We start from the raw sequence: 9380 nt of genomic DNA on the forward strand, positions 1-9380 counted from the left end.
AGCAATTCTATCATGAAAAAATTAAAAACATAGAAAAATAGAAGACACAAAATATGGAAATATCTTCCATGTTCATGGATTGGAAGAATCAATATCATCAGAATGTCCATTCTACCAAAAGCAATTTACAGATTCAGTGTGATCCCAATCAAAATACCAAGGACATTCTTCTCTGATCTAGAAAAAACAATGCTAAAGTCATATGGAACACTACAGACCCTGAATAGCTAAATCAATCTTATAAATAAAACCAAAGCTGGAGGCATCATGAAATCAGATTTCAAGACATACTACAGGATGGTTATAATCAAAACAACCTGGTACTGGCAAATATATATATATATATATATATATATATATATGTGTGTGTGTGTGTGTGTGTGTGTGTGTGTGTGTAGGCCAGTGGAACAAGATAGAAACTCCAGATTAATCTATGCATCTACAACCTACTTATTTTTGACAAAGGAGCTAAAATCAATCCCTGAAACAAGGACAGTCTTCATCAAATGGTGCTAATAAAACTAGATCTCCACATGCATAAGAATGAAACTAGGACCCTACCTTACACCTTACACAAAAATCCTCTCAAAATGGATCAAAGACATAAATCTATGACCCAATACCATCAGATTATTATAGAAAAAATTTGGATAAACTTTGCAAGACATTAACATAGGCAAAGACATTTTGGAAAAGACCCCGGAAGTACAGGCAAACAAAAGCAAAATTGAAAATGGGGTTACTTCAAGCTGAGAAGCTTCACATTGCAAAAGTAACACTCAGCAATGTGAAGAGGCAACTGACAGAATTGGAGAAAATATTTGATAACTATGCAACTGATAAGGGAAAGTGTTAATACCTATGCTCTGTAAAGAGTGTAAGAAATTCAACAACAACAACAAAAAGAATCCAGTTAAGAAATAGGCAAAAGACTTAAGCAAGCATTTTTCAAGAGAGAAAATTCAAATGGCCAACAGACACTTGAAAATATGTTCAGGATTATTAGCCATTAGGGAAATGCAAATCAAAACCACAAAGAGGTTTCACATCACACCAGTTAGAATGGCTGTCATACAGAAATCAACAAATGACAAATGCTGGTGAGGATATGGAGAAAAAGGTACCTTGGTCCACTGTTGGTGAGAATGTAAATTGGTAAATCCATTATGGAAGACAGTATGGAGATATCTCAGAAATCTGAATATAGACCTACTATATGACTCAGACATCCCACTTCTGGGAATTTACCCAACAAAAAGAAACCAGAATATGAAAGAGTTATCTGTACCCCCATGTTCATTGCAGCTCAGTTCACAATAGCTAAGATATGGAAACAAATCAAATGTCCAGCCGGGACGCCCACACTGAGCTGTGGCGCGCACGGCGGCTGTCCCGCCTGCCACAATGCGCGGCGAGACTGCGGCCGCGGCTTGACGCGGGCGTCCCTGACGTCGCCGCTTGGCATCCTTAGGACAGCCCGCCCCCGAGGCCGCGCGGAGCCCCCTGGCCCGCGCCCCCATGCGCTCACGCCTCGGTGGCCGGCCAGGCGGACGCAGAGCCGCGCGGGTGACGGCGGACAGAGGCGGCTGCGCGCCCAGCCTAGCCCAGCCCAGCCTAGGAGAGGGCGCGCCGCGCCCCCGCCCCCCGCCCGCTCTCCGGAGGCCGTGGGTGCGGATGCGCGGCTGGCGACTCGCAGCGACCCGCACTGGAGCCCGCAGCATGGCAGCCGCCGCCTATGTGGACCACTTTGCCGCCGAGTGCCTCGTGTCCATGTCCAGCCGCGTGGTCGTGCACGGGCCGCGGGAGGCGCCGGAGCCCTGGCCCGAGGGTGCGGCCGCCGCCGCCGCCGCCCCCGCGATGCCCCGCGCCGACGAGCGCAGCCACGGCAAGGACAGCGCCTCGCTGTTCGTGGTGGCGCGGATCCTAGCGGACCTCAACCAACAGGCGCGGGCACCCGCCGCGGCGGAGCGCAGAGAGGGGGCCGCGGCCCGAAAGGCGAGGACCCCGTGCCGCCTGCCGCCTGCCGCCCACCGCCCCCGGCGGCGAGGGCGCCGCGGCCGCGCCCCCCAGCCCCGCGTGGAGCGAGCCCGAGCGGGAGCAGGCGCCTGCGGGGAGCGGCGAGCCCGGCCTCAGACAAAGGGGTCGACGGGGCCGGAGCCGCGCCGACCTCGAGTCCCCGCAGAGGAAGCACAAGTGCCACTATGCGGGCTGCGAGAAAGTTTACGGGAAATCCTCGCACCTCAAGGCGCACCTGAGAACTCACACAGGTGAGCGGCCCTTCGCCTGCAGCTGGCAGGACTGCAACAAGAAGTTTGCGCGCTCGGACGAGCTGGCGCGGCACTATCGCACGCACACCGGCAAGAAGTTCAGCTGCCCCATCTGCGAGAAGCGCTTCATGCGCAGCGACCACCTGACGAAGCATGCGCGACGCCACGCCAACTTCCACCCGGGCATGCTGCAGCGGCGCGGCGGGGGCTCGCGGACCGGCTCGCTGAGCGACTACAGCCGCTCAGACGCCAGCAGCCCCACCATCAGCCCGGCCAGCTCGCCGTGAGCACGCCGGCCCCGTCCTGTCCTTTTGTAATGAGAACGAAGCCGCGAACTTAGGAAAAGTCCACGGGAAAACACTTTTCTTCACCTCAGGTGTCAGTCAGTTTTTTTTTTTTTAAGGAAAAAAAAAAGCCACAACGAAAAATTTCCAAAAATACCATTCACAAATTGCACAACAGACGTACCCATGAAGTTGAGATTCAGTGGTGTTGAACCCCCTTTCTCAGGGATGGACGCGTTCTGTGAGGTCAGTGAGGACACCCCTTCCTGGCGCCTTACTCTGTACATAGATTTGCACTCTGGAGTTTTCTGTTAGGTTCGGGAACACGCTGGGGACAGCGCGGGCTGACCAGTGCAGGCGGAGTCCGCCAGGGCCCCGGGCACATGCCCTCATGGACGTTTGTACTTCTCCCACAGATTCCCAAGCGACCAGGCCCCTGCCCCTGCTCTGCCTCACCCCTCAGGCGTGGTCGGTGAGGGATGCACCGCCTCAGGGGGATGCCTTAAGCCAGGACAGGCCAGAGGAGCACTCCACCAGGAGGAGCCATGGAGGGAGCCTCGCCCACCGGCCCCACCTCCAGGAGCCCTTGCCTGGGGCACCTGGGAGAACCAGAATCAGAGCCTGAGTGGGCACAGCATTGCACCATCTGACCTGGCAGGAGACAGCGGCTGGGCCCCGCCTGCCCAGGACCCCGACCTCTGTGTCCCCACAGAAGGTGCGTGGGGACCCTGTGTTGTGTGGCAAACAGAGGCTGGGGACCATGGTCATCTGCACAGGTGTCAGGAAGTGCAGTGGGTCCATCCAGCCCCCGCGGCTGCCCCCCAGGCACTTCTGTGGGCGAGGCCGGCAGGCCAGCTTGTCAGAGGGTCTGTGTGGTGTTGGGCAGTGTGGGGACTCTGTGGAGTCCGTCCTGTACTGACAGATCAGAGCACTGGGACTTGGAAGTTGGCAGGAGTGTGGCCGACATTGTGGGAAGCGCTGCTGGAGAACATGCTGTTGCTTCCCGCTGCCCCGGGAGCGCCGAGGACTGTGGGAAACGCTCTCAGACCCTCTGTGTCCCCAGCACAGACTCATCAAGTCTCCAGCTTCTCCTGGCCCCCTCCTGCGGGGCCCAGGCCACAGCAGCCTGCAGTGCCCTGTCGCCAGCCTGCTCCTGGGAGGAGACGAGGACCACAGAGCTGTGACTTGCACTGGGTTGAGGTTTGAGGCCCGGGCTGGGACAGTCTGGCCGTGTCCCAGTGAGTTCCTTCGCCGGGCCCTCGAATGACCACTCCCCATCCCTGTGGCCCAGGGTCTTCCTTCCCTTCTCCTGGAAAGCCAGGCCTGTAATCACAGGGCCCCAGGACAGTGTGTATGTATGTATGTGTGTGTGCCCGCGTGTGTGTGCACACGTGGGGAAGCAGTGGGGGCGGCTTGGGGTATCTTGCAGAGACCTCTCCTTGTTTTGATGAGGAGCTGCCCTTGGGGTCTCAGAGGGCCATAGGTGGGCTTCCCGGGCCCAGAGTGCCTTAGTTGTGGCCATACTGCTTCCACTCCGGCCCTCCCATGACATGGGGTGCAGCACAGAGAGACCCCAAAGGCCCCTGGCTGCTGTTTTCTGTTTTGGGGTGACTTCAGAGTAGATGGGCACCCTGTGTGCACAACCACTGCATGGGGACAGCCCAGTGTGCCATCTGTGACACTCTGGGCACCCAGCACTAACTCCACTGTGCATCAGCTAGATTTGGCTAGTGTTGTGGAAGCAGCTTATCAGTAGCATTATTATGGGTACTGAGCTGATGGGTGGTGTTGTTCCTGCTGTGGGTCGGGGCTGGGGGTGGTGATGCATTAACCCTGCCCTGGCCAGATGCAGAGCTGCCCTACCCCCACCGCCGTGCTTGTTGCACGGGTCTGGGGGACAGGGTGGAACATGTGGTGGGGTCTTGACCGAAGAGAGCCCTGGGTACTTGGGGTGCAGAGATCTTTGTACCCAGTTCCAAAGTGAGGTCCCTCCCAAAGCTGTTTCTGCATGAGGTAGAGAGAGCCACACTCTACATTTCATGTCTCAGGAATTCACATTCCAGGTTCAGGAATTTTATTCCAAAGTCCTTTGGTGCCCTCACCATCCACGGTTCTGAAGGCAGGGAGAGAGGCAGCGTGTCCCTGGGAGGTGGGCAGGCAGAGCGCCCTGGGGCCGAGGGGAGGAGGTCGCCACATCACTGTGGGCAGTTTTCGAACTCCACATCTGTCTGCACATGGGAAGGGAGAAAAAGGACTCCAAACCCAGTCATCTTGGAATAAAAAAAAAAAAAGCTGGTTTGTTTTAGAGTGGGGTGGGGGGTGGGGGAGGGAGAGTGGGCGTTGGCTGTTTCCAAAGAGAGCACTTAATTTAATTTTTCCTCTGAATGACCCAGGGCTGTTCCATCTGATAGATGGAAGGGTAACATTGCCTTAAAACAGAAATATGCAGGCGCTGGCTATTTTTGGCAAATGAACCTCTTCACTCCCAAAGTGGTTCTGGTTAGTGGCAGGGTGTGGTCCTGCAGCCTTGGGCTTAGCCTGGGAAATGGGGGGGGGCAGGGCACCGCCACCAGGGTGTTCTCACCAACCCCCCCATTGGGACCCTCCTACATCATCTGGGGCGCAAATTCATCTCACTTGACCTGGGGGGGAGCATGAGTCTCAGACTCAGCTCAGCAAGTTCCCGTCTCATCCCTTCTGGGATGTGGAATGTCTTCCCAGCCTGGGTCCATCGCAGGGTCTTTGGTTTCTGTGGTTTATGGCCATGCTTGCCAGTTTCGATGGGATTAAGGAAGCCATAGGGTTCTTCTAAATAATAATGCAAATGCAAACCTTTATTTTGGGGGCAGACTTCAGTTCTAGAGGCCACAGGAGCAGAGGTCTGGAAGCGAAGAGAGAACCCCTATCAATAGGCCTAAAAGTGACTCTGGACCCAGCCACTGGGGCCAGGGTTCAGCTCATGTCTCAAACGAAAAAAACGTTTTTGCATCAGCCATATCAGGGGGATGGCTGTCAGCCCCCAGATGCCTACTGAATCCTACAGCCATACCGAAAAATGCAGCTGGACACAGCCCTTCCCCCAGGGCCCTGGAGTCCTCTGCTGCCCGGTGCTATGCTGGGATGGAATGCAGGCCTGGAGGTGCCCTACTGCATCCTGCTGCAGCTCCCTCCCCATGGCACTGGAGGTACAAGAGCCCCCGCTCCGCCCCCTAATTCCTGACATTATTCTGAGGCTATGCATCTGGGCAGGTGCAGGATTCGCCACGGTGCAGCTTCTTGGTGCAAACATCCACACGCTGGCAACCCAGGACCTCGCTCAGACCAGGGAAGGGTGATTCAGAGATGGGTACGGGCAGAGCCGTCCCAGATGGGTGGCCCCCGGCCCAGCCCAGTGGGTTCAGGAGCCCTGGCCTCTTTCTTGCCAGAGGGTTATAGGCTCCAGGATCTCGGCAGGCAGCGTGTGTGCCAGCCAGCGCAAGGGTCCCACAGGCGTGGCTGTGTTTACAAGGCTACCTGACCATTTTGACTTCTGACAGTATTTATTTAAAAAAATTTTTTTTTTTGGAAACCCATTTGGAAAAGGTCATTCATCAAAGACACAGTGCTGGAAGGCTCGAAGGGGTTTCATGTGTTGGTCACTTCACAGCCAGGGAGAAATGCTTTGCAGGTCATGCATGGCTTTTGCCATCCGAAGTTTTCCTGTGTGAATTTTGGTGACCATTTTTTCCAAAGCTAAAATCGAGATGTGAAATCAGGTCGGCCCCCCCTGGGAGAAGAGCCAGGGCCTGTGCCTGATTCTCCTGATTTTGAGGCTTTGAGTGTTTGCCCTAGACATATGCCAGAGAAGTCTGCCCCAGAATCTAGAAGCACAGTCCAGCGTATACTGACATGCTGGCCTTCCTGCTGCCCATTGTCACTCCCCATCAGTCAGAAAAGTGAGTTTGGCAGGAAGTGGGGACCCCCATGTCCCGAAGGAAGAGGGGCCACACTCAGTTTCTGCTGACCCCTGTCGAGATCCAGGCCTGGCCCTGCTCAGCTCTCCCTTCTTTAGCTTTAAGACTTGGTTTTATTTAAGAATAAACAGGATGAGAAAGAAGTTGTGTCCCCTGCTCCCCTGCCACCCACGTCACACATTCCGGGGGGGGGTGGGCACAGGAAGTGGGGGGTGGGGGCTGGAGGTTTCGTCTGCCTGGTGACCGTTGATGGATGCTTGCAGGCTCATTTGAAGCCAAGGGTGTGAGCCAAACCCCTTCGAGGCCGCCACGTCCATCCTCTGCAGAGCTGACTGTACTCGGCAGATCCCTCCCCAGGCTGCCTGAGAGGAGTGAGGGCCACGTCCCAGTGGGACATTGGTCCTAGCGTGCATGCTTGTATCAGAGTGCCTGCCTCTGGGTGAGTGAGTGGGACTTGCTCCCTACCCTCACCCTAGAAAAGCCAGCCTGGTGCTGAGTACTGGGGACCCCAGCATCACACGAGGCTCCTCACTGGGAGACTATGCATTGTCAGGTTTGGGGCTTGCTGTGTGGCTCCTTGGGGACCTGGAATTGTGTGTGTGGGTATATTGGATACATTGATCCCCAGGCCTCACTGGCGACCCCTTCTCATCCCAAACCATGGTGGAGCTTCTCTGGAATTGTTTGCCAGCATCCCAAGGCAGAACGCAAGGGTCCAAGACCATTTCCATTGAGCTCACATTTCCTTTCCTGCAGGAACTTCTCCCCCCCCCCCAGCACCCACCACACTTCTGAAGGTCTTTCCTGGATCACTACAGTGAAGTATTACAGTGTACAGTTCCCAATCTGGCCTTGGCTTGCTCGGATAAAACTTTGTATGTATTTTGTATGGCATAGATTCTATATTGTAATGATGTCCTATGCAAAAAGGAAAAAAATTAACGAAATTGTAAATTTTATTGTTTTAATGTGTATGCATGTTTAGTGACGTTTCCATTTTGAAATAAAATTTATGATTCATTAAAAAAATCAAATGTCCATTAACTGTTGACTGGATAAAGAAATCATTATAGGTATACACTATGGAATACTATGCAGCTATTTCTGAAATCAAATTCTGTCTTTTGCAACAAAATGGATGCAACTAGAAATCATTATACTTAATGAAACAAGCCAATCCCAAAAATAGAGACACCATATGTTTTCCCTGATCTGAGGTAACTAATAGAGTACTTAAAATGTAATGTATTGGAGTGAAGTGGACATTGTAAGATTTGATGATTGTTTACATCCCTTATTTCTTCCATTGAGGAATTTTTTTTTTGTTTCCATACCACTTGTCAAATTCTTTTACTTAATGTTAAGTTTATGATCATTAATTAAACTAAAGTAGATCTTTTTAAAAGATAATAGTGGGAATGGGAGAGGGAGGAAGAAGAAGGTCTGGAGCATGGCTGGGAATGAGGGTGGTGTAGGAAGTATTACTATATTCCTAAACCTGTATATATGAGTTCCATGAAACTTGTATAAGTTAAATAAAATTTAAAAATATATAAAAAATTTAAAAAACAAAATAAATAAATCTTTAATATATATTATAGGCTATGCAATATTTACATATTTTGTTGTTCATTCAGTTTTATATTAATACAGGTTAGTTATTTTGCTGTATATATGTGGATATTTAGCAAAATTGTATCGACTCTAACTTCTAGTAAGCATCTTTGACACTTCTTTTTCCCTTAACCTTAAGCAAGTCTAATAGTTATGCCTCATAAATATTACTCAAATACACTATTTATTTCTGTTTCTACCCACTACTATTAGCCAAAAATTATCTTTCCCTATAAATATTAGAAAAATCCAAACTAATTTCTGGTGATGTGAAAAATGACTTTTCTGGCAAGTAGACTAAAGGGGAGGGGGACTTAGAATTGAATGTAAATCACAATTTATAAGACATTGCTATGTATCACAAAAGAGATACATTTTTCTAAGACATGAAAGAAACACTAGCACAAACTCTTTTTAAATGCCCATATATCAATATCAATACATCTGTTAAATCAATCTAACAGTAATTTGGTATTGGGTCATATGTTCTAAAGATAAAAGAAAACCTGACTACTTCAGCAAATTGCTTACTTCACTAATGATGATCTGACCCTAACAAAACTGTAGACTATGTCCCCCAAAGCCTCCAAGTTTATTTTCCTGACATGTTGCTTCTGAAATGTTCTTGGTTCTTCAGGCTGCTTTCAACATTGTAAGAGTGGAAAGCCAACCTTTCCTGTCAATGTGACTCTTGTCTTTCTTCCATGGTCTTTCACATATTTAGGGAGGTACCTACACAATTCAGCAGCACTTTCAATACTAGGGACCAGGGCTCTTCACTTAGTAATTCTGATTAATTTTATGAGTAAGGGATGCTCAGGGATGTGGTAAAACATTATTTCCAGATGTATATGAGGGTATTTCCAGAAGTGACTAACATTTGTATCAGTATGAGTCAAGATTCACCGTCATCATTGTTGGCCAGTGTTGTCCAAACCACAGAGGGTCTACACAGAACAAACTGGTGTAGGTAAAGCCAATTCTATCTCATTACTCTTGTGCTGAGACATCCCTCTTCTGTCCACTGACACTAGAGCTCCTGGTCCTTGGGCCTTGGTAACTAGAATCCATTTCAATAGAGGATTTCATCCAGGATCTCAGGCCTTCACCTGGAACTGGGAGTTATATCATTGGTTTCCTGGTTCTCATCTTGCAATTTTTTTTTTGCCACAATAATCACTTGAGCCAATTTCTACAATAAATCTCTTATATATATACTTATATATTGATATATTCTATTGGCTGTTTCTCTGGGTAACTCT

The 9380-nt window shown here is 50.5% G+C and overlaps 1 pseudogene; it reads left to right on the forward strand.

Annotated features, from left to right (window-relative positions):
- The first annotated feature begins 1719 nt into the window (after positions 1 to 1719).
- Positions 1720 to 2613, forward strand: LOC138846906 (Krueppel-like factor 13 pseudogene; annotated as a pseudogene).
- Positions 2614 to 9380: the final 6767 nt, after the last annotated feature.

This window comes from Oryctolagus cuniculus, chromosome 19 (genome assembly GCF_051225735.1).
Source record: "Oryctolagus cuniculus isolate XC-2025 breed Fujian yellow rabbit chromosome 19, ASM5122573v1, whole genome shotgun sequence".
NCBI lineage: Eukaryota > Metazoa > Chordata > Mammalia > Lagomorpha > Leporidae > Oryctolagus > Oryctolagus cuniculus.